General features: G+C 40.0%; 1 protein-coding gene across 1 annotated transcript in view; it reads right to left on the reverse strand.

Annotated features, from left to right (window-relative positions):
- The window catches only part of HIPK3 (homeodomain interacting protein kinase 3), a 91,832-nt gene extending 72,987 nt beyond the window's left edge, over window positions 1–18,845 (reverse strand). The window contains 1 exon segment of the mRNA XM_027072929.2: window positions 18,100–18,845. The gene's annotated coding sequence lies outside the window, so the exon portion shown is untranslated.
- Window positions 18,846–25,133: the final 6,288 nt, after the last annotated feature.

Below are 25,133 nucleotides of genomic sequence, written 5' to 3' on the forward strand. Positions count from 1 at the left end.
CAACCATGTTTCTGGCTTGAAAAACTGATAGCCGGGGTGCCTGGTTGGCTCAGTCAGTTAAGCATCCCACTCCTGATTTGGGCTCAGGTCATGATCTCATGGTTTCATGAGTTCGAGACCCACATCAGCCTCCACCAGCAGCACAGAGCCTGCTTGGGATTTTCTCTCTCCCTCTCTCTGCCCCTCCCCCACGCACACTGTCTCTGTCTCTCTCAAATAAATAAAACAAACTTATTTAAAAAAAAAAAAAGTTAGCCAAGTGATAACAGAAAATATTAAAAAAAAAAACCAAGAAAATTGAGAGAAAAAGTTGGATTTTAGACATGATGATTTTGGGGTGCCTTGTGATGTAGCCCAATTCCCCTAAATGTATATTCTTAAAGAAAGGCCTGCAAGTAGGTAGTTTACTTAGGAAGTTCCCACCCCAGGAGGCAGGAGTGAAGAACCTGGGAATAAGTCAGGAAAGAGAGGAAAGTAATTCATAAAATTCACCATTTGGCAACAATCATAATTACTGATTGAAACAACAGATGCAACAGACGCAAAAACTAGTGGGAGAAGGCTTTAAAGATAACAGAATATTACTGTTGGGAGACAATTCACTGTGGTCTCTCATGTTTCTCCTGGTCTTACAAGCAACATCACTGCCTATGTTCCAGAGTATCTTTTCAAAGGATATTTCTATATCCCTGAACATCCCTGGAAGGTAGAGATAGTATAGTGTCTTCCTCCAGGGCAAAGGGCAGGTTGCTTAATGTTCAGTATAATAAAGATAATGACACCCTCTTGGTCAAATGTCAGGCAGGCTTCCTGCCCCTTATGAAAGATTCAAGTTTCCTAAGCCTAGAGTTCCTCTCCTGTAATGCAACTGCTTTTGTGCAGGAGTTACCTGGCTGCCCTGTTCACATCACACCCTGTAGGGAATTCAGGTGAGGAAGCAGGGCAAATACTCACACAGTGACTATTGCTACTGCTCTGAGTAAGAAGGTCCTTTATCTCTGACCAAACAGTCTATCTTCTGCCAGCTTCCATGGCATATTAATAATCAAAGGAAAGCTTCGATGGCATACATACTAATCAAAGGAAAGAAATCAGTAGGTGCCACCTTAATTAAGTGATCAATGTTAAAATCTGTAGTAATGGCACCTATCATGTGCCTCCTGGTATGAATGTTCTAAGAGGAATACATTTTACTATGATATTTCTAAGCAGAAGAAAACAAATCCAAACAGGGCCATTCTTCAAAATAACTGGCAGCATTCTACAAAAATGTCGATGTCGGAAAATAACATGAAGACTAAGAAACTTTTCAGATTACAGAAAACTAAAGAGACATAAAAACTGAATAGTCGGGGCACCTGGGTGGCTCAGTTGGTTGAGTATCTGACTTTGGCTTAGGTCATGATCTCACAGCTTGTGAGTTTGAGCCCCGCTTCCGGTTCTGTGCTGACAGCTCAGAACCTGGAGCCAGCTTTGGATTCTATTTCCCCCTCTCTCTTTGTCCCTCCCCTACTCTCTCTCAAAAAATAAATAAACACTTCAAAAAAAAAAATGAATAGTCTTTGCTTTTAGGAAAAACATTAGGGGCGAAAAATATACATATATTAGGGGTAACGAGATATCATGACTACAACTCACAAAGTTCAGGAAAAAATACAGATACATATAGAGAGAAAAAAGGTAAATACAAATGGAATAAAATATTAATATCTGAAGAATCTAGGTGAAAGATACATAAGAATTCTTTGTACTATTGTAATTTTTTTGTAGGTCTGAATTTTTGTTAAGTGGTAAGTTAAACAGAAAAAAAAGAATATGAATGACAGGCATAAAATAAATGTTTTTCTTGCACAAGGCTGCTCTTCAAGGGTTACTCATTTGGGAATGACTTTTGAGTATTTTAGACATGACCCAGATCACCTAAAATCTAGAATCATCAGATACACAATGAGTCCCTGGGATCATCTGCCAACATTTAAAAAAAAAAAAAAAGTATTCATAAGCAATGAGAAGAAATCTTTTCATTTAAAAGTATTACTTAATTCACAGTAGTTTCTGGAGCTCTTGGTCATTATGTAATTTCTTCAATGGAGACTAAAGTAGAATTTCACTATGTGCTCCAATTAATTTGACAAAAAGGGCTTCTTATTCTTGAAAAGACAGAGAATCCTAGTACTAGTCTATACAAGGCTCTACAATAGGAATTAGAAAATAGAACCACATTAACTAGCAATATTCAGACAATAAAAAGTAGTTTCTAGTCACACGGTTTCAATTCTCAATTACTGTTTAAAGAGTGTATTTATAAAAGACAAAATAACATGTCCAATTAGAAAACAATAGATAAATACACCAGAAATTAAGTGTTCAATGTGAATAGTAAATGAGTTTAACTCTCTTCATTGGTCATTTAAATATCAGTATTTTAAATACCTGTATCATTAACAGGTTATTTTACCAGTATTCTGCCCAGGAAGTTACTTACGCTAAAACATTTCACATAAGAAACATGTTCACATAAATGAACTTCCCCTAATGTAAAGCTTCATAAAATAAACTTGCTATCTGAGGTGCCTACAAAACATTTATCTGAAAACACTAAAGTCTTGGGTATTTTCCAGCAGTATTGTGAACAAAGCATCTAGAGAATGTGTTGACTATAACACAAATCAGCATGTTAAATAACAAGCTTCATCTGACTTAGCAAAACATTCCAACTTTTGGAACAGAAAATGACCTGTTGGACATTTCAAAGCTGCTAGAAATCACCCTGCAATACATGCCCCCCCCCAACCTTTACTTTAGAAAAGCTGAAAAAGAGTTAATTAAAAGAATACTTAAGGACTATGCTTACTAAAGCATGTAATTCTCTAGATTTTTTTTAAGCTATCTAAAATCAGACCCTGGGGGTGCTTGGCTGGTTCAGTCAGCAGAGCACAGGACTCTTGATCTCGCGGTCTTGAGCTCAAGCCCCAGATTAGGTATAAAACTTACTTTATGGCACAAAAACAGACACATAGACCAATGGAATAGAATAGAAACCCCAGAACTAGACCCACAAACGTATGGCCAACTCATCTTTGACAAAGCAGGAAAGAACATCCAATGGAAAAAAGACAGTCTCTTTAACAAATGGTGCTGGGAGAACTGGACAGCAACATGCAGAAGGTTGAAACTAGACCACTTTCTCACACCATTCACAAAAATAAACTCAAAATGGATAAAGGACCTGAATGTGAGACAGGAAACCATCAAAACCTTAGAGGAGAAAGCAGGAAAAGACCTCTCTGACAGCCGTAGCAATCTCTTACTCGACACATCCCCAAAGGCAAGGGAATTAAAAGCAAAAGTGAATTACTGGGACCTTATGAAGATAAAAAGCTTCTGCACAGCAAAGGAAACAACCAACAAAACTAAAAGGCAACCAACGGAATGGGAAAAGATATTTGCAAATGACATATCGGACAAGGGGCTAGTATCCAAAATCTATAAAGAGCTCACCAAACTCCACACCCGAAAAACAAATAACAAATGGGCAGAAAACATGAATAGACACTTTTCTAAAGAAGACATCCGGATGGCCAACAGGCACACGAAAAGATGTTCAGCGTCGCTCCTTATCAGGGAAATACAAATCAAAACCACACTCAGGTATCACCTCACGCCAGTCAGAGTGGCCAAAATGAACAAATCAGGAGACTATAGGTGCTGGAGAGGATGTGGAGAAACAGGAACCCTCTTACACTCTTGGTGGGAATGCAAACTGATGCAGCCACTCTGGAAAACAGTGTGGAGGTTCCTCAGAAAATTAAAAATAGACCTACCCTATGACCCAGCAATAGCACTGCTAGGAATTTATCCAAGGGATACAGGAGTACTGATGCATAGGGGCACTTGTACCCCAATGTTCATAGCAGCACTTTCAACAATAGCCAAATTATGGAAAGAGCCTAAATGTCCATCAACTGATGAATGGATAAAGAAATTGTGGTTTATATACACAATGGAATACTACGTGGCAGTGAGAAAAAATGAAATATGGCCTTTTGTAGCAACGTGGATGGAACTGGAGAGTGTGATGCTAAGTGAAATAAGCCATACAGAGAAAGACAGATACCATATGGTTTCACTCTTATGTGGATCCTGAGAAACTTAACAGGAACCCATGGGGGAGGGGAAGGAAAAAAAAAAAAAAAAGAGGTTAGAGTGGGAGACAGCCAAAGCATAAGAGACTGTTAAAAACTGAGAACAAACTGAGGGTTGATGGGGGGTGGGAGGGAGGAGTGGGTGGGTGATGGGTATTGAGGAGGGAACATTTTGGGATGAGCACTGGGTGTTGTATGGAAACCAATTTGACAATAAATTTCATATATTAAAAAAATAAAAAAATAAAAAAATAAAAAAAAACTTACTTTAAAAAAACTTTTTAAGTTAAATTTTAAGAAATAAAACAACATAAAAACACAGAAATGAAATACTGATAGAAAAATGGACCAAAGTGGGGCACCTGTGTGGCTCAGTCGGTTAAGCGTCGGACTTTGGCTCAGGTCATGATCTCACGGTTTGTGAGTTCAAGCCCCGTGTCGGGCTCTGTGCTGACAGCTCAGAGCCTGGATCCTGCTTCGGATTCTGTGTCTCCTCCTCTCTCTCTGTGCTTCCCATGCTCATGCTCTGTCTCTGTCTCTCAATAATAAATAAACATTTAAAAATTTTTTCAAAAAAAAAGAAAAATTGACCAAAGATAAAAAGTTCACCTGAAGCACTCCCTTCCTTGAAGAAAACTTTAAGACTAACAATGCAAATCTAGTTTATAAAACTTTAGTACAAAGAAAATTTTTATTTATTTTATTTTAATATTTCTTTCTTTCTTTTTTTTTTTTCTTTAACTGAGAGGGTGTGAGCAGAGGAGGGGCAGAAAGAGAGGGAGAGAATCCAAAGCAGGCTCTGCACTGTCAGCACACACCCTGATGCAGGGCTCAAACCCACAAACTGGGAGACCCTGACCTGAGCCAAAGGCTGACACTCAATCAACTGAGCCACCCAGGCACCCTGAAAACTTTTATTCAAATTGGTCATTCAAGATGTATCAATACCTGCATGATGGATTGCTAGAAAAAGTAAACAGCTCTATAACTTTGGGTTATGAACAACTCCCTCAATAGAAAGCCAAATGAATTATTTTTTTTTTTAATGTTTATTCATTTTGAGAAAGAGAGAGATAGAACACGAGCGGGGGAGGGACAGACAAAGAGGGAGACACAGAATCTGAAGCAGGCTCAAGGCTCCCGGCTGTCAGCACAGCACCCGACACAGGGCTTGAACCCACGAACCATGAGACCATGAGACCTGAGCTGAAGTCAGAGGCTTAACTGACTGAACCACCCAAGTGCCCCCTTTATATTTTATAGGAAACCTGTCCAAAATAACTACCACAAAATTTTATGTTTTGTATAAAAAAGAAAAAAAATCTATGTAACTAACTTTTAGGCAAAGAGGAGTATGAAATATTAAAGACCAAAAAAACCAAAAGTCCGATGATCCTTACCAGAATACCTCCTAACCTAATGTATCTCTAAAACAACTCAAATCAACAGAGGAAGCTGAATCCTAGATTAATAATTTGATCAAATGTCCATTGCTGACAAAGCCTTATAAAGGAAAAATTCAGGTGATAAAATTTTTGTAAGAAATGATGATTCAAAGTTCTAAATGAACATTTATAGAATCAGAGGACCTGTTCTACAAAACTTCTCAAAATTACAGGCTATCCTAAATAAACAACTTTGACATTTTCATTTTGTACTCATAACTGAAAGAGAACTATCACTCCAGAGTAACATATATCACAAGAATTAAAATCTAAACACCCGTGAAGTGAGAATTGTAGCTGCTCCCCCCGCCACCCACACAAATAACAGTTTTGTATTGTAAAAGCTGAAAAGACAAATATTTACAGCAGCATAAGCTTGATTATAGTACTTTTAGTTTTGAAAAATATTTATGAACGTTTTAGGGCTTGAAACAATAAACTGGAACAAAAAAGTCAACTACTTGTTCTTTCCATATTCCTTTAAGATCCTACAAGGCCCTAAGGTGACCTACACTCCTAAATTCAAAGTTGTTAGGTTTTTTTCCCTACAATTATGTTCTCTCCATACTCATATTCTAGTGGCCCGATATGCCACTTTATATGTCCTTTTTTAGAAATTTTGTGAAGTACCTTCAAAACCTTTCTAATATGGAAACACTATTTTTTAAGTTTCAAATTTTAACTGTCATATATATCTTGTGAACTGGGGTGTCTCACAATGGCTTCAGGAAATCCTGTGCTTCAGGAAACTATGGTATCTCATCAGAAACAATAGAAGGAACAGAAATGAAAATATGTTAAGAAAAATAAATACCTCTTCATTCTCATGACAAATGTGAGGAAGGGGACAAGGCAGAGATTTATAACAAGTCTCCCCAAGAACCTCAGAAAGAAACTAAAGAACAATGTAAATTCATAAAGACCTAAGGAGGAAAGAAAACAACCTGCTGCTCAAAAGAGTACTCTCAAAGAAAGGACACTGAATTCTTAGAAATCTTTTAGAACTGCTTATGTTTGGTTCTAACTCTAATCATTAACTTTTTTAAATGACACACACACTGCTGGGGCACGTGGCTGGCTCAGTTGGTAAAGCATGTGACTCCTGATCTCAGGGTTGTGAGTTCGAGCCCTATATTGAGCACAGAGATTCCTAAAAATAAAATTGGCAGGGGGTGGGGGGTACGGGCTAGGGAGCTCAGTTGGGTAAGTATCCAACTCCAGCTAAGGTCATGATCTCATAGTTCATGGTTTCAAGCCCCACATCAGACTCTGCTGATACTACAGAGTCAGCTTGGGATCCTCTCTCCCCTCTCTCTCTTCCTCCCCACTCTCTGCTCGAACACGTGTGCAATCAAAAAAAATAAAAAATAGGGGCACCTGGGTGGCTCAGTTGGTTAAGCATCCAACTTCAGCTCAGGTCATGATCTCACAGTTCATGGGTTCGAGCCCCACGTCGGGCTCTGTGCTGACAGCTCAGAGCCTGGAGCCTGCTTCAGATTCTGTCTCCCTCTCTCTCTGCCCCTCCCCCACACTTACTCTGTCTCTCTCTTTCTCTTTCTCAAAAATAAATAAAAACATTTAAAAAGTTAAAAATAAACTAAAAATAAATAAAATAACACATTATCAGGTTGCTTGTAATAAGTTTTACACTAAAACTGTAGATTTATATGGAATTAACAAGGGTGACAAAAATATTTGTCTACTACAAGCCCCACATAAACACTGAAAAAAAAATTTTTTCACATTAGTGTAAAAAGCCACACTACCATACATGATACTATAAAGTTTATGTATCAGAATTACAAATGTAAGAAAAATATATTCAGATCTAGCTTAAGAAACTTTTTAAATGCCATCAACATATTAGAAAGATAAAAAAGGTGAATACAAAACTTTAATTCCATTTGAAGATGCCTAAGTAAGTGACAGCTAACACATTTTAAGTTCAAAATTAAGGCCAACTATTGATATCATGGGATAAAATAAAGAAAAAGTATGTTAAATCATGACTGAAAATGGCCACAAAACAGTTAACAGTTTACGATGAGAAATTTATTTTTAGATAGTAACTATAAATCTCTTACTGGCCAAAAGTGACTTTGTATCATTTTTTAGGCTTTTGCATAAGAAGTTAGATAGAATCTCAAACATAAAGGTAATGATCACATATCAACTATACATGATGAATCTGCCAAAACAGTGATTTTATAACAATGTTAAAACTTAAGGGGTGCCAAGAGTGGCTCAGTCGGTTAAGTGACCGACTCTTGACTTGGCTCAGGTCATGATCTCACAGCCATGAAATGGAGCCCCATGTCAGGCTCTGCCTTTCTGTGCTGATAGCGCTGAGCTTGCTTGGGGTTCTTTCTCTCCCTATCTCTCTGCCCCTCCCCAGCCCATGTATGCACACACCTGTGCAAGCGCTCTCTCTCTCTCAAAGTAAACAAAAAAACATCTAAAAAATGTTATTTGTTCATAGAGACCCTGCAAATTGAAAGCGTAAAAATGATCACTACACCATTACCATTACCTGGAATAAGACTGCTAGAATATGGGTAGACAAGACTAATACATGAAATTTAACATATTTTGCCTTAAACCCATGAAAGCATACACACTGTTCCCTCCAGGAAGAGGTGAAATTTCTGTATAAAAATCATTTTTAAATTATTCAGTTACTACAAATTACAAAATATTCAGTAAAACGAACCTATTTCCTTCTAGTCATTCCAGGGTATGTTTTATCATATGTTTCCAATCATGGTACATGTATAACTTGGTATGCCAATTTGTTCTATCTAGGATATTTTGAATAGCAGCATAATATTCTACCATGTGTGCATACTATAATTTGTTGAACTGCTTTTCCTCCCAATTTGTTCACTATATTATGTAAAGTTGTGATGAATATTTTCATATAAATAGTTTTTTTACATTCCCAATTTTCTTAGTATGGATTTCCAAAAAGGAAACTTGATAACTACTACTAAATTTTGTTTTACAACGTGCAGATTTTGTTGGGTTTTTTTAATGTATCCACCAGAAATAAATATTTTAAGATTTAAAGTTTCAACATAAACTGCAATAGAAATGAGTGAAGATAACAAAGAGGAAATACAGAAAAAGAAACAAATTTTGAAATAAGATAATTCAATCTGAGCTAGCTGTGGGGGGAAATATGGACCTCACTAGTTCTAAAGATGAGCTGAAAACTCGGAATTAAGTAGGGTATACTACGGATGCAATCACCTGTCGGAATACATAGATTGTGAATAAAAGAAACTAGTGGAGAGCTTAGCAGAAGTAATTTCACTAGAGTGGCATGGACAGAACTATACTGCCCAGGGCTAAGAAGTGAATACAAAAGCAAACAGAGGGTAAAGTACACATTTAAGAAGTTTGGAAGAAATAAAAAGGAAGCCAGGTCCACATCTGAGGAGGCACAATTGAAAGATGGCTGCTTTATGGGGCACCTGGGTGGCTCAGCTGGTTAAGTGTCTGACTTGGGGTCAAGTCATGATCTTGCAGTTCATGAGTTTGAGCCCCTCGCCTCATCGGGCTATCTGCTGTCAGTGCAGAAACGGCTTCTGATCCTCTGTCCTCCCTCTCTCTATGCCACTCCCCCACCTGTTCTTTCTTTCAAAATAAATAAAAGTAAACTTAAAAAAAAAAGTGCAAAATAAAAGATGGCTGCTTTAGATCTCAGGTATCTGAGAGATGCCTGGGTGGCCCAGTCAGCTGAGCATCCAACTCTTAATGTCAGCTCAGGTCTTGATCTCCCAGTTCATGAAATCAAGCCCTCACGTCAGGCTCTGCATTGACAGCTCAGAGGCTGCTTGGGATTCTCTCTCTCCCTCTTTCTCTGCCCCCCCCCAAAATAAATAAATAAACATTAAAAAAAAAAAAGATCTCAGATATCTGAACATTTTTAAAGGCTGAAGAAAAAAGGCCCAAGAAAGGGGGGAAGGGGAGGCTTGAAGTTATTGGACAGGCTCAAGATGCTGAAAAAAAACATTTCCAGATGAAATCCACAATAGACAACAGGCAGGAATCTTGGAGGGAAGCAGATGTTTCAGTCCTTCAGAGAGTGGTGAAAATATACAGGGTGGACTAGAAGTTATATCCAGAGGTAGAGGGTTGGAAATCTGGAGGAAGTTCATACCTATTGACCTCTATGCAGGAAATAGACTCATCTGCTAGAATTAAAGAAGGGAGGGGTTGGGGCACCTGGGTGGCTCAGTCAGTTAAGCATCCAACTTCAGCTCAGGTCATGATTTGGAGGTTTGTGGGTTGGAGCCCCATGTCAGGCTCTGTGCTGACAGCTCGGAGCCTGGAGCCGGCTTCAGATTCTGTGTCTCCCTCTCTCTCTGCCCCTCCCCTGCTCACTCTGTGTGTGTGTGTGTGTGTGTGTGTGTGTGTGTGTGTGTGTGTCTCAAAAATAAATATTTTTTAAAATTAAAAAAAAAAAAGAAGTGAGGGGTAGAGTAGGGTTTTGAGAAGCAAAGTGTGTGGGCAGGTACCTGTAAAGCTGTTCAGTAAAGATGCTACCTTGATTAAAGGATATAGGTAAAGCAGCACATGCCTGTATTTGATTACTTTTATAATAATTATATGTTTGATTCCCCAATGTCTATTACGCAGTTTAAGGGATATAAAAACTTTTAAGACATGGTCTCTGACCTGAAGAAACAGTTCAGATACTATTTCATATTTTGAAATGTAAAAATTTCCCAAGATGTAATGTATTAGGTTACCTCCTAAGTTATAAATTGAGGCATTTTCTTCCAGTCAGATTATGAGAAACAATTTCAAGCTAGATATACCCTCAGATGTGAGATATACTTAAGAGAGATTTCACAAGTAACAGAGTAGCAACTGGATATACTTTCAGAAATGCCACACTGGGCTTAGGGCAACTCACAAGGCAAACATTCCAACTGTTTTCTACTCAAAAGTATTGGCAAACCAATTATGTTATAGTCCCTAACAACCTAAGTGAGTTTCCACACAGAGTTCAATTTTAAATTCACAGGTATAAAATATCAAGATCGCACAAAATTGTCAAATTTCATTAAGACTATATCATATACAATTATAATGGGGCAATGTAATAAAATACTTGTCCTTTTTGCATGACTTGGCTTCAAGGACCCCAAGATATATATACTTTTGATTTACATAAATTAAGAACAAGCAATAGCCCTTCTGCATAGTGACTTCAAATAAGTTACAACTAGCAATTTCAATATTCTTAAAAGTACCTTAAAATGGAATTCTATCTATACCCTGGTTTTCACCTTCTATTTTCTTTCCAATTGGCATAGGAATGAGGTTTGGAGAGCTCTGCATTCCAAATTTAGAAGGTAATAATACAGTTAGCAAAGCAAACCTATTAGAATTTTCTCAGGCAATGCAAGAACTGTGCATGTCCAAAAGGAAAAACCGTGAGAATAAGAGAACTGGATTAACCATATCTAAGAAATATGAATTTCCACTTGATTTAAATTAACATACAACCTATTTCTATAAAACCGTGAGACTACTAAACTTGTTAGACTTGACAGAAAAGCTTGTAACAAAAATTAAATTCATAGAATCTTTTTCATATGTTCAAGTGACTTTTTCAGCTTTCAACACCACAAAGGATGGCAAGTATTAATATACAACTTTCAGAAGCTAAACCATTCCTGATAATTTTAAATATCATTTATTTATTAAATAAACAGTCTTAAAAAAAAAAACTTGAACATGCTATACATGTATCATTTTTCTCAGGCAGTGTTCTCCAGCTCACGATACATACGCACAAATATAAAAGAACATGTACAGTAGTAGGCTAATTTCACCTACTATTTGCTCAAAGCAGAAACCATGTCTTCCTCTCTTCATTCATAGCACAGTATCCTGCACTTAGTGGACACCCAAATATATACCAGATAAAACAGTTTTCACTCACATATTTTATCATTGTTTTACCTGACACAATAAAATTTCATTTATTTGTGGTATCTGTGGTCCAGCTACAAAAAAATATTTTAAGCATAGTAACCAGATTAAAAACCTAATATTTAAAAATTTTTTTTTCAATGTTTATTTATTTTTGGGACAGAGAGAGATAGAGCATGAACGGGGGAGGGGCAGAGAGAGAGGGAGACACAGAATCGGAAACAGGCTCCAGGCTCTGAGCCATCAGCCCAGAGCCCGACGCGGGGCTCGAACTCACGGACCGCGAGATCGTGACCTGGCTGAAGTCGGACGCTTAACCGACTGCGCCACCCAGGCGCCCCAAAAACCTAATATTTTTGAACCCAATACTATTCTTATCTAACTTAAAACACAAAACTACAATCAATATACTGCAGAGATACTTGTACTGCCTCCACTGAAACTGATTACGAATTGGTCCAAAACATGGATTTGAGAAGGTAGTGAAATGTAACATCATAGCTATAAACTATATAGCATGTAACCAGCAGTTTTCATTATGATTTTGCCACTTTATGCTATTTAATCTTAATGTAAGTTATCACAAATTACATATTTAAAGCCCTCCAAAGTATTAATTTAAATCATACCTCAGAAGAAATGTCTCTAGAAAGTCAGGTTCAATTTTCAATATGTTATCACTCTAACTTATTAACTATTTAAAACTGTACATTATATATCTAAAGTCGTATAGTTTACCAAACCTACAAGGCTCTTGTTGTATTATTAAACAGATAGCACTCAGTCAAAATATCCGCAAATGATATCTTTAAGCCCTTTAAATAACCACTTTACAGGGTATGAAACATTTTCTAACCAAGTTTTTTCTGCAAATGTTTCAAAGCTTACTATTTCATATTTTTAAAAAATGCTAAGATACTGTATTTAATTTATGAATAATACACAACAAAGTAGAGGGAAGCTAAAGAACTGACATTAACATAAACATTTTTAGTAAGTCATATGCTTTTATTTTTCAATTTCTAAAATGGAATACAGATCTCCAACTTAAAACGGGATCACATCCCGATAAACCCATCATAAACTGAAAATACCAAGTAGAAAATGCATTTAATACACCTAACCTACCAAACATCATAGCTTAGCCTCATCCACCTTAAACATGCTCAAACACATTAGCCTACACTTGGGCAAAATCATCTAACACAAAGCCTATTTTATAATAAAGTGGTGAATATCTCAAGTAATGTACTGAATAGTGAAAGTGAAAAACAGAATAGTTGTCGTGGTACAGAATGGTTTTAAGTATATCACTGTTGACCCTCATGATCGTCAGCTGTCTGGGAGCTGCGACTGCCTCTGCCCAGCATTACAGGAAGAGTATCAGACCCCATGTTGCTAGCTTGGAAAAAGATCAAAATTCAAAATTCCAAGTACACAAATGTGTATACACATGTGTTTACACCATAGTAAAGTCAAGAAATCATAAGTCAAACCATGGTAAACAGTAACTGGCTAGTCATTTGCAGCCAAGTTTTATAGTTTCTATCAAATTTTAAAGGCAACATTCTTGGTAAGCCATATGCAATCAAATGTAATTTATAAAAACTACACAATTCTAAAGGTGGAGGTAATGACTCATTCTGTTCATCTAATTACTTCAAAAATCTATCAAATCTAAATAATTTTTCAAATTAGAAAAGATGCTCCAGCATGAGCGATTACATAAAATAAAAAAAAAATAAAAAAATTATGACTACCTCTGACAATCCTTTATTTACAATGTGACCAAGAATTAGCCTTACACAATTTCGATCCTTACCTAAAGTACAGCTCAAAAGTACAAACTACTGTATTTCTCTTCATTATACTTCTCTAAATCTCCGTTTCTTTTAGGTATGATCTTTTTAAGGGAAAAAAAAGACACTGCAACCAAAAAAAAAATGAAAAGTACATCTGGAAATCTAATCTTTAAAAGAAGAGATGTTAATCTCAGAAAGTAAACATGGACTGAGTGACAGCAGAGAAGTCGGGTTTTAATTCAACTTGAGAAACCTCCATTCATTTATTATATGCACCTTAGTTTTATTTTCAAGTATCTCTAAAAACTAAAAAAAAAAAAAAAAAAAAGGTTATTCCTATAAATCAAACTCATTTTAATAGCAATTAATATGTTCTATGCTCTTCACACTTCTGGTTTCAAATTAGGCATATAATGTAAAATTTTTGTAACTGTACAGAACGTTTACCTTTCCTAAATTCTACATTAAGCAAAGTCCTTTGGATTGAAAAGACAAAAGACAAAAAGAAAGGAAGGTAAGGGCAGGGAGTGGGTTTTAAAAACCGGTCAAGGATGATAAACAGGTATTGTTTCATAAATCCGATCTTTTAACAGGTGCCACCGTATATTCCTAATCTTTCCCCCAAGCTACCCCATATTTCACTGATTTCATAACTAAGTGAATTCTGATCTCTAGCAACTTGAACATTTAAGTCAAAACAGATTTCTAAGTTTCAGAAATTTAATTAAATGAGCCTCTTCCTCCAACTAGGGCCCAGCTTCCCCTACCTTACCTGCCCACTACCTTCCCTCCCATTCACTTCCCCAGCAAGGAAAGATTCTGTCTTAGAAAACTGCAGATATTGTTTGGGTCAAAGTAACAAAATACACTGAAGGTAAAACATAGTGTCCTTGGCTTGTTTCAGTTCAAAGATTTTCTGTTGGGAAAAGATAGCTTTCTAAAGTACAAACTTGGCATTCAATACAAAATACAAAAGATAAAATAAATCAGTTTACTGACTTAACTGTCATCAAACCACAAATACCACCCTAAAAATACAGTATTTCCAATACTCGACCAGTTGTTTTTTTTTTTTTTTATTTCCACACAAACCCAAATCCTAAGAGCCTCCAGGTCCCCAGCATAACAATGTGTGCTCAGAATCCAGACAATATGTTGCCTTTTGTGTAATGACATATGGCCCAAGTATCAACAGAGGAGAGCAGCCTGATCTGCCAAATAGGTCAAGGTCTAATATGACAAACATTTAGGTAAAATTTGTAACATATACCTTCCAAATACCTATTCTAGCTTGGTCCTAACAGTGATTAAGATAAGATCCAAAAAAACAGTTATGACAAAGCTACGGAAGCAGCATACCAATATTGTTTCTCTCTAAATCACTTTTTTTTCCTTCCCCAAATCACTCTTAATTCAACCAAAAAAAGTAGGCTGTATTTCCTTAGGTCAGCCACATAAGTCCTCTGGCTACCCTGAAAATCGACACGGATTCAAAACTTCCACTCCAAACATGTATCACTATTCAACTTCTGTTAAGTGCTTGAAAATACTAATCAAGTTGTTTTTTAAGCAGCTGGACCCAGAACTAGTAACAACATTTAAAATAATTCCTTTAGACTTACATTTGTATTATATAGAAAGGACTACCTAAACAAAGTTTTCAGCAAGTTGTCTGAGCCGGGTGTGGGTCAGGGACACCTTTAAAAAGTAATAAAACATACTGACAGACTCCTCCACGTTAACGAAATTCTAGTAGTTTGTCTCACAAATAACTTCCAAGTTAAACACACCACACTTTAAGTCTCAACTTCAGACATTAGAAAATTAGGACAGCAGCAAACCCAGAAATTTTTACATGAACATTTCTTTTGGCAGCAACAATATAATCATATAGCAAGTTACTCTGTGTCCTCTAATAGTTGAGAGACAAGAATAACTCCGGAGGGATATTTTAAATACCTAAAACTTTAAAGTTCCTTAGAACACACTTAAATCCAAATATTGCCAAGACAGCTTTATCTCTAAACTCAAACATAAATGGAATGCAATGAAAACTACATTATTCATGCCTTTTAACTACCGATGACACAATTCTAACGTACCATACGACCACCTTCGGCGAACTGCCGTGGAGAACATAGAAATCTAACTTCAAGTTACCAAAATAAGTCATTCTAACACTCAAATGGAAAATAACATGCAACCCAGTATTCCATTCAATGCATGTGAAACAGGTTTAGGAAACAGTTTTTCAGCATTCTGAAATTTATATTTTTCCCCTACCTATACATACCTTCAGTGTTCATTTATCAAATATTTAAAACAAAAGCTCAATCAAAAAGCTCATTTGACAGCTGTTGCTATTTTAAGTTGCAAGGGGGAAAAAAAGGCTTTCAAAATTTTGCAATAAACAAATAAGTGCCCTGCCATACTGGCTACAGCAGCCCAACCTCTGTAATTTGCACTTATTTTATGGTGCTCCATGACAGGACATCCAAAAAATTCAAACAGTATGATCTGAAGCTTCTTTTCAAGCATGTTTACAAGAAGAATTATCTCATAAAAACTGTCCACTTTTATGTGACTCTAAAACTCCATGCCCAGAAGCCAATGACTGGCTTATAAGCAAGATAATGACTAGTTCAATGGAAAAGGTATTATGACAATAAACTAAGACTGGCTCACCATGTTATGATCTGCTTGCCTAATATGTGTTTAGCTACTGTAGTCAGCAATGTCCAAATATAAATTTGAAACATTTAATGACTGGTTCTGTTCTAGATTTCAAGCTCATCTTACCTTTTTAAAACATAGTTTTAATCTAAGGCTCTCCACAAAAAAAAAAAAAAAAAAAAAAAAAAAAAAAAAGTCTTTTTTAGAAAATATATTCCCTAAGGTAGAAAAAAAAAAATTCAGGTCCAAATTATTTAATTTTATGATAAGTGCAAAAAAAAAAAAAAAACCCCACAATGAAATGTCCAAATTCTAAAATATTTCAGCACCCCTCCACCTTAACACAATTAAAAGTAGTTTCAAAAATAAAAGAAAAACCTCAAACAGGTTGAGCATTATATTTTGTAAATAAGAGTTGTCTACACTTTATGAATGGGCCCATAAATATACCAAGAAAACCTTATTTTAAAAAGTACTTTATTTGGTTGGTTACACTTCAATTACTGTTCAGTGGCATGTAACCAATAAAACTATAAAAACTACTTTTTAAAGGTCAGTCTTATTTTGTTTACTTAAATACTAAGTTTAATCATGACCTATCAAAACCTTATCATGGCTCACTGTATAAAATTAGCACTGCACTTGCAAACATAAGCAGAATCTAGACTTATCAAACATATGGTGAGGCCTGCCCAGCTTCTGAAAAATTAAATGAGAATGTAGGATTAAAATGTTTTAGCTGGGTAACAAAGCCCACCGATCCAGCTCAAAAGTTTTCATCAAAAATTTTATCAAAAGGGGTACCTCTTCAAAATTAAGGCACCAAGAAATTAAAACTTTGAAATAAAGTGAAATGATGTGAACATTAAGTAATTCCACGCCACAGAAGTACTTCCAAGCAAATACCTAAAACGGGAGGGACGGGGGAGGCGGGGGAGAATCAACCGATCTCCAAACTACTAGAAGGTACACAGAAGCACAACCAACCCCAGGCTGGTGTACCAGCTAACTTTCCCGGCCCATACCAGGGAGACAATCTAACAAAGTCGACAACAGAACCAACCATGAGCTTTCCCTGTAAACTGGACCGATAACCTGAAAAACTTCACTGTTGCTAATAGAACCTCCTCATAATTCGAAGCAGCGACCTGACAGGTGGAAAAATCAATTCTAACAGGGCAGCAAGAGGTTGTGAAAACACAGTTCAAGGACTGAACGTGTCATGACTACTCTGTAACAGGTCCAAGGTAATTTACGCACACACCCTTTCGCGCAATTCCTCAAGCCGAGATAAGATTGGGCAACAGGCTTAGCTGAGAGCCACATACCATTTTAAAACAGCCGTCTCTCTTCCGACAGGAAAACAGACATTCCCATCCGAAGTCTTTCCGCGAGTTCGCGAAGGGAAGCGGGCGGCCGCCACCGTAACGAGAGACGCCGGCAACAGCCCCGTCGCGCGGCCGCCACGCCTTCCTCCGGCCGCGGCAGGGGACGCGGAGCGGCGGGTCACATTTCTCCTCCCCAACAATCACACGCACTCACGTCTCCTGAGTTGACACCCTCTAAACCGGCCGCTCGGCGACGCTGGTGACTGAGCCACAAAGCCAGGGACGCAGCCATCGGCCGGGGCGCTCAAGTTGCGTGCGTGCGTGCGCGTGTTTGTGTTTGTTCCCCTTAATGAAAGACAAGAGGTCTCCGTAGTTACGGCCTAGGGTTGCGGTGGGGAAAGAGGCCCCCTGTGGGACTAAACAAAACTTCGGTTGCTGGGAAGAGCGGTTGCGCAACCCTGGCAGAGGAAAGGCCGGGGCCGCCCAGCGCGGCTTCCCGGAGGCTGCGCCACCGCGCTCACCAGGCACGCGCGGCCCCCGCGTCCGGCGGCCTCGAGCCCCAGGCGGCCCCCGGACTCGCCGCTCGGCGGGGGCCGGGGCGGGAACGCAGAGCGCCGGAGCGCAGGGGAGGCGGTCGGGGATGCAGGACGCGCGACGGCTGCGGGCCTCTCCAGCGGTGCAGGGCCCGGCCGGAGTCCCCGCGAGAGGAGCTACTCCCCCCCACCCTGGGGTGGGGGCGCCCCTCGCCCTATTCCCTTACCTTCCTAGAGGCCTGCGCTCTCCCCTCTTCGGGCGGCCGCAGCCCTGAGCATGTCCGGGGTGGGGTGCGGGGCCGTGCCGGGGACAGGGAGCCAGGCGCTTCAGCAGGCGGCACCACCCAGCCCGGGCTCAGCCCCTCTCCGCGGCCGCTGCCATCTTGTCCTGGCGGCTGAGAGGAAACGGCGAAACACCCTCCCCCGACCGCTGCTGCTGCTACTGCTGCTCTGACTGCTGAGCGCCGGGCGCGTCTCCCTCATCTTCCTTCCCGGGGATTTGGGGTGGGGACGGCAGGGCTGGGGCGAGGGGTGGCGAGAGGCCGGCCGGCCGGCCTCCGACTGCTGGGGCCTACGGGCGGCGCGGGGTGCGGGGCCCGCGGCGGCTGGGGCCCATTCCTGACGCCCCTGCCGCGAGAGGAGGAGAAGGAGACAGCCAGGAGACGCGGCGACGCCGGGGCCCGCGGCGCGGTCTCCTCAGGCCGCCGCGCTGCCGACAGTCGTCACGGAGGCAGCTGCCGCTGGCCGCCCCAGTCTCGGGCCCCTCCTCCGCGCCCGCCGGCCTCGGCCGCCGCCTCCGCAGCGCCACCGCCCGCCGGGCCGCGCTGCGCGCCGAGCCCGGGCGGCCCCGCTAGCCTCCGGCCCCGGCGCCTCCGCGAAGCCCCTCCCCGGGGCCCGCCCGCAGCCGCGCCCTTGTAGCTCCGAGCCCGCCTGGCGGCCGGCGTGGACCGGACCCGGAGCTCCCTCCCGCCGGCCCGCCCGCCGCCGCAGCAGCATCCGTCAGCGCCCCCTCTGCCGTTCTGAGCCTCGCACTAGGCCCGCTTTGACAAAAATACACAGTTAAAAAAAGATCCTAACCCCCACCCACCCACCCGAAGAAAGGATTAAAATGAGGAAGCAGGATTTTACAGGCCTTTCGAGATGCCGTAATCACAGTTTCCCCTTCCACCGCTTTAGGATCTGTTTCTTGGTGGCTTGTTTTTTGTTTGTTTGTTTGTTTGTTCTTAAGGGTTCCAAAAATAAGGAAAGGGGAAATGCTTGATCCAGTGAACGGTCCCAATCTAAAACAGGTCCCTCCGTCTCCCCCATCCCAAAGAGTCAAGAGAATTGTAAAGTCGGATTGAAGTAATAGGCCTTCCTGCAAATGTTCCAAGAGCATCTCTAAGGCCCCAACCGCTGTCATTGTGAAGTATGCCCACCTCTGTGTTGATAACTCCATCAAGTTAGTTCCTCTCCCAGAGACTAGTTACCTCCCTCCTGGAGACTAGGAAATCAACAGAATGGCCCATCTCAAGCAACGTAATCATAGAATTAAAGAATTTTAGAGATGAAAGAAACTTAGAGATCCTTGGTCCAAACTCTTAAGCTAGGACAGGGCTTCAAAGAAGCTGAAGAGACCTGCCCAAGGTTATACAGCAAAGCCTCGGTCTGCACGCCGTCTCTCCCCCTCTTTTCGCGAAGGAACAACTGACTTTCTAGTATCTATCATTCAGAGTTAATTTTGCTTAATACCTCTTTCCTTTTGTTCTTAATTTTTTATTTTTTTGGAAACTGAACACCTTTCTCCAAGACAGTGTCCTTTGTTCCTTTCGTAAGTCCCTCACTAGGAGGTTTGACTCTACCGTGCATGTATTTTTACCCAGACATTTTCTATTGCAGTAACTGGGACAGGGCAAAGGGAGTGGCAAATTGCTGCATATTTACTACTACACATTTATCCCCTGCTGCTTTTCAAACTGGGAGAGGAGTATTTTTGAGGATTCCTTTTAAAAAGAGAAAAGGATAGTATGCCTGAGGCAGTTGGAAGTTATTTTCAAATGAGGGCTGTTTTCTTCAAGTTAGGGAGGATAACCAGTGAGGCTTCCAAAACAGAAAAACAAAACAATGACTGTCTCTCAGAGAGATAGCAACATATTTAGCCATTCCTTCTTACTTAGTATTTAGTTACTTTTGACTTAAAAAAAAAAAAAAAAGCAAGAGTTAAAAGAACCAAAAAAGGATAAAAACACTGCTGGCAGGAGAAAGTTACAATAATAAAAATCTCAGTGAAAGAAGGGAACTATTCCACTAGAACTTCAAATTTCCAGAAATTTTGCAAAACATTTCTCTGGATCACTTCTAATAGGAGGTTTCAATTCTCCCTACTTGTGGCATTACTACATTTATGGACAAGCGGGAAAAAAGGAGGATTTTGTTTGGGCTTTTTTTCCCCTTTCTCTCCCTGACATTGGTATTCACCACACTGCAAGTTCCAGGAGAGAATTCTATTTTTTCTTTTTTAACAATTGCATTGCCAGTACTTACAGTGCCTGATCTATAGTTGTCTTTAGTAAATGCTGCTAAATAAGTCAATGAACACTGTTCATTCAAGTACTCCTCCACTTTATACCTATTGTCTCCTAACTTAATCTCTTTACTTGCAATCTCTTCCCTCTCCAATCCATTCTGAACACCATCTAGATAATTTTTCAAAGCCCCTGGCTTAGCCACTTTATGAAGTTTGTAAGAAAAAAATGGAAAATTTCCAGTGTTCTTTTCAAAAATGAAGACTACTGGGGCACCTGGGTAGTTCAGTGGTAAGTGGTCTGACTTTGTTCCGGTCATGATCTCATAGTTTGTGGGTTTGAGACCCACCCCACGTTGGGCTCTGCACTGACACTGCAGAGCCTTCTTGGATTGTCTCTCTCACTCTCTCTCTCTCTCTCTTCCCCTGCCTAGCTTGTGCTCTCTCTCTCTCTCTCTCAAAATAAATATACTTTAAAAAAAAAAAACACAGACTACTAAATTATATGTGAAAAACTTAATTGTGTGTAAAAAGATGGTACTAAATAATTCAATAATATTTGTATTCAGAAATACTACTTGAATACTATGTACTGGGCATTGTGCTATCATCTGAGGATACAATGAAAAGGTAGACACCCTGTGAGTTTATACTCTCTCTAGAAAGTTGGCTATTATACAAATAACTAATTTAATATTAATAAGCATTATTTTAAAAAAGTATACATCCTGCAATGAGAGGATAGGCCCTAATCAATTTTTTTTTAATGTTTATTTTTGAGAGAGAGAGAGACAGAGCATGGGCAGGGGAGGGGCAGACACAGAATCCGAAACAGGCTCCAGGCTCTGAGCATCAGCACAGAACTCTACTTGGGGCTTGAACTCACAAACTGTGAGATCATGACCTGAGCCAAAGTTGGACGCTTAACCCACTGAGCCACCCAGGTGCCTCTAGACACCTGAGAGGGTAGGGAAGCCACAAAAAAAAAAAAACTCATTCGTTTCTCTCTCTCCTACTAAACACTTACTTCCTGAGGAAGAATCTCCTGACCTCTCTAAGCCAAATCCTGATACATCCTTCAAGTGTAGCATTTTTCTCAGTTGCCATTTTATGTTTATTTTCTGTTTGTTTGATTGATGTCTACCTCTTCCGCCAATCTGAAAGCTCTGCAAAAGTAGAAAGCCCATCTTTTTGTACACCATTTTTTCCCAGCTCCAACACAGTGGTGCACAGCAGATGGTCCACAGGACCAGCTAGATTCAGGGCTGCAAAAGGAAAAGGTGGGGCACCTTGCTCAAAATCATGAAGGATTTCAAGATGGTAAGAGCAGAGCATTGAACCCATCGTGGAGACGCCCGAAACACTGGGCTGTGTGCAACTACTCGAGATGAATGAGTGAATGAAAGTAGAGGTCTGACGGATGTGGTGAAAGTAGCCCAGAACACACTTAAGACCAGAGAAAAGACATATGCAAAAGTCACATAGAAAAAGGCAATAGGGGCGCCTGGGTGGCGCAGTCGGTTAAGCGTCCGACTTCAGCCAGGTCACGATCTCGCGGTCCGGGAGTTCGAGCCCCGCGTCAGGCTCTGGGCTGACGGCTCAGAGCCTGGAGCCTGTTTCCGATTCTGTGTCTCCCTCTCTCTCTGCCCCTACCCTGTTCATGCTCTGTCTCTCCCTGTCCCAAAAATAAATAAACGTTGAAAAAAAAAAAGAAAAAGGCAATAGAGAGTGGAAATTTTGAGAAACCGTTTTTAGTGAGAGTGAGAGGATAAATCCAAGCAGATGAGGGTAGAGGAAGAAAGAAACCTATTCTACCTGCAAAGAATAAGAATAAAAGGAATAAATAAGACTACAAATAAAAAATAAGAATAAAAAGAATAAGAGGACCTTATTCTAAGGAGGGCCACAACATGATACAAAAAACAAACAAACAAACCAAAAAAACAGCTATTGGCTTCAGGTGTGGGAACCATCTATTTTTCTTCTTTGCACTTTTCTGTATTTTTAAACTTTTCCTTCTAGTAACTTCCAGTTTCATTCAGAGTAAAAGCTAAAAACCTGATAACAGACCTAAAATGGTCTCTAAGACCCTAGGTAGACCTGGTCCACAAAAGGCCTTTTACTTTTTGTGTCCTTACTGTACATTCTTCTTCAAAGACTCCAGTCATTTTTCTTCCTCAGGACCTTACTCAAATGTTACCTTGTCACTGAAGACTTCCTTGGTGATAACCACCTATACATATACAAACTCCCTGGGTTGGTTTGTTTCTTTAAGTTTTTTAATTTGTTTTTTTAGTAATCCCTACACCCAATGTGAGGCTCAAACTCACAACCCTGAGATCAAGAGTCACATGCTCTTCTGACTGAAACAGCCAGGTGCCCCAAACTCCCTGTTTTTATTTTTATCCTTAGGACTTACCACCATCCATGGTGTAGATTTTTCTGTCCCCTTCTCACCATTTCTTCCTCAAAGGTAAGCTCCCTGGCAGCAGAATTTTTGGTCTATTTTGTTGGCTGCTCCATACCCAGAGGGTGGATCACTCATTGCCTGGTGTACAAAGGAACTCAATAAATACCTCGAACAACTCAGAGGTTAGGGGTGCTGACCCCCCAATCCGTGCAATCAAAAATCTGCATATAATTTTTGACTCACCCAAAACTTAATTACTAACAGCCTACTGTTGACCAGAAGCCTTACTGATAACACCCTCAGTTAACACATATTTTATATGTTATACGTATTGCATAGTATGTTCCTACAATAAAGTAAGCTAGAGAAAAGAAAATGCTATTAAGATGGGGCGCCTGGGTGGCTCAGTAGGTTGAGCGGCCGACTTCAGCTCAGGTCATGATCTCACACTCCATGAGTTGGAGCCCCGTGTCGGGCTCTGTGCTGACAGCTCGGAGCCTGGAGCCTGGAGCCTTCAGATTCTGTGTCTCCCTCTCTCTCTGCCCCTCCCCCACCAGTGCTCTGTCTCAAAAATAAATAAAAACATTAAAAAAAAAAAAAGAAAATGCTGTTAAGAAAATCACAGGGGTGCTTGGGGTGCCTGGGTAGCTCAGTCGGTTAAGTGTCTGACTTCAGTTCAGGTCATGACCTCCCAGTCAATGGGTTGGACCCCACGTTGGGCTCTGTGCTGACAGCTCAGAGCCTGGAGCCTGTTTCAGATTCTGTGTCTCCCTCTCTCTCTCTGCCCCTCCCCTGCTCACATTCTGTCTCTTTCTCTCTCTCAAAAATAAATATTAAAAAAAAATTGTTTTTAATTAAAAAAAAAGAACAAAAGAAAATCACAGGGGTGCTTGACCGGCTCAATCAGTAAAGCATGTGACTCTTGATCTCAGAGTCATGAGTTCAAACTCCACACTGGGTGTAGAGATTACTTTAAATAAATAGAATTTTTTTTTTAATTTTAAAATGAATAAATAGAAAATCCAAACAAGAGAAACACATTTACAGTACTGCACTGTATTTACTGGGGAAAAAATCTACATATAAATAGACTTGTGCAGTTGAAACCCATGTTCTTCAAGGATCAACTTGTATTTGTAAAATAAAAGAACAAATTTTCTGTGTAAGCAGTATGAAACTCTGCAAACTCATAGTGCAGTCACAATCGCTTGAGATCATCCAGACATGAAAGCTAAGACCTCTTTGTCTCTCTTTTAGGTCTTTCCCCAACCCCCAAACCCAACAATTACTCCTTCCAAAGAAGACCAGTCCTCCTTCCACTTACCTTGTGTTCATCACTGCCCTTGTTCCTCACTGTACCACATGTAGATGTCACTATAGAGAAATGGCCCTTCCACAGCCTAAGCAGAGGATGGGGATACTTCTGCAAAGAAAAATCTTGGGATTTGTCACAGAGCCTGGGTCATCCACATGCACTCTCCTTCCTCAGGAAGTTAGGGGTTTATTGGTTTGTTTGTTTTTCTCCAGACCCTAGGTATCATTTCCTGCCACTGGGGGTTTGGGAGGCTGTGAGGAGGACCTAGTCAACCAAAAAGAGCTCCCTAACACTGAGGCAGGAGAGTTTCAGCAGGGGGCTTCTAGGGTTTCCTCTCTCCCAAAGGTCCTGGCCTCCTTATGCAAATAATTTACCTCCTGCTAGAGATCAGTTTTGTATACCTGGGCCTCAGGGAGGGGCAGCTGGAATGGAAAAAAAGTTCAGGAGTGTCTCACTCCTACCTACATTTGCATAGCTGACTGGCCCACACAAGTAACTCTTTGCAGCCCAAAGACCTGTTTCTCTTCCAAGAAGAAGAAGAAGAAGAGAAAGAAAGAAAGAAAGAAAGAAAGAAAGAAAGAAAGAAAGAAAGAAAGAAAGAAAGAATAATCTCATCTTAATCTGGAAGCTCACAAATCTTATCTGAATCTGAGGGTTCCGTGTTACAGTCAGCAGAAAGTAAAAATCTCATATAGTAAAATTCATCCTTGTAAAGTATCCAAATTGCCCATAAAGTGCAGTATACATTGTTTTGTGTACAGAACCTTGTACAAATATTATGTACCTCTAAATGGTCTGCTACTTGTAATTAGTTACAAAGTCTATTTTCCACATGTTCCACTTCTTAGAGCACGTCAAAAATTTTATGAAGATTGTAACTTGTTGGCTTTTCCAGTTTCACCCTCGTCTTAAGATAGAATCTATAGGGGTGCCTGGGTGGCTCAGTCAGTTAAGCGTCTGACTTTGGCTCAGGTCATAACCTCACAGTTCGTGGTTTCAAGCCCTGAGTCAGGTTCTCTGCTGACAGCACAGA

The sequence above is a fragment of the Acinonyx jubatus genome, chromosome D1, assembly GCF_027475565.1.
Source record: "Acinonyx jubatus isolate Ajub_Pintada_27869175 chromosome D1, VMU_Ajub_asm_v1.0, whole genome shotgun sequence".
NCBI classification, from domain to species: domain Eukaryota; kingdom Metazoa; phylum Chordata; class Mammalia; order Carnivora; family Felidae; genus Acinonyx; species Acinonyx jubatus.